General features: G+C 39.8%; 1 long non-coding RNA gene across 1 annotated transcript in view; it reads left to right on the top strand.

Moving 5' to 3' along the window:
* The window catches only part of LOC105548184, a 33,339-nt gene that overhangs the window by 20,584 nt on the left and 12,134 nt on the right, over positions 1-621 (top strand). Inside the window, exon 6 of the long non-coding RNA XR_001007353.1 lies at positions 374-432. This is a non-coding gene — a long non-coding RNA (uncharacterized LOC105548184). The remainder of the gene's footprint in view (positions 1-373; positions 433-621) is intronic.

Raw genomic sequence — 621 nt, forward strand, 5'->3', positions numbered from 1 at the left:
ACTTAGGCTTAGAGTTCAGTGGCATGATGTTGGCGCCCTGCAATCTCTGCCTCCTGGGTTCAGGCAATTCTCCTGCCTCAGCCTCCTGAGTATCTAGGATTACAGGCATCTGCCACCACACTTTGCAAATTTTTGTATTTTTAGTAGAGACGGGGTTTGACCATGTTGATCAGGCTGGTCTCGAACTCCTGACCTCAAGGTCTGCCTACCTCGGCCTCCCAAAGTGCTGGGATTACAGGTGTGAGCCACTGTGCCCAGTCCATCTTTTCTTTTCACACCCACCCTTGGTGATGAAATGTTAAATATGTACTAGTGGGTATTACTTTGCTGAATATTGCCTAGTGAATATTAAGTATTTATTCTTATCTTTCAGAGATGAACTCATGAATTCAACAGGTGAAGATTTACAACTTGATAAATCAGCTTTGTCAGGTAGGTCTTCAGTCTTTAGTCAGGTTAGAAGATTATGTGAAGTAACGTTTAATATTAATTTCTTTTAATGGTAGCTTTCACATGAAATAATATACCTCTAAGTATTAATTATGTGCCAGGACAGGAGAATTCATGTTTTCAAAATTCTCATACTCTCTAGAACAAACTCATTTTCTTTTTATTAACCCA

The sequence above is a fragment of the Mandrillus leucophaeus genome, unplaced genomic scaffold (assembly GCF_000951045.1).
Source record: "Mandrillus leucophaeus isolate KB7577 unplaced genomic scaffold, Mleu.le_1.0 Scaffold1100, whole genome shotgun sequence".
NCBI lineage: Eukaryota > Metazoa > Chordata > Mammalia > Primates > Cercopithecidae > Mandrillus > Mandrillus leucophaeus.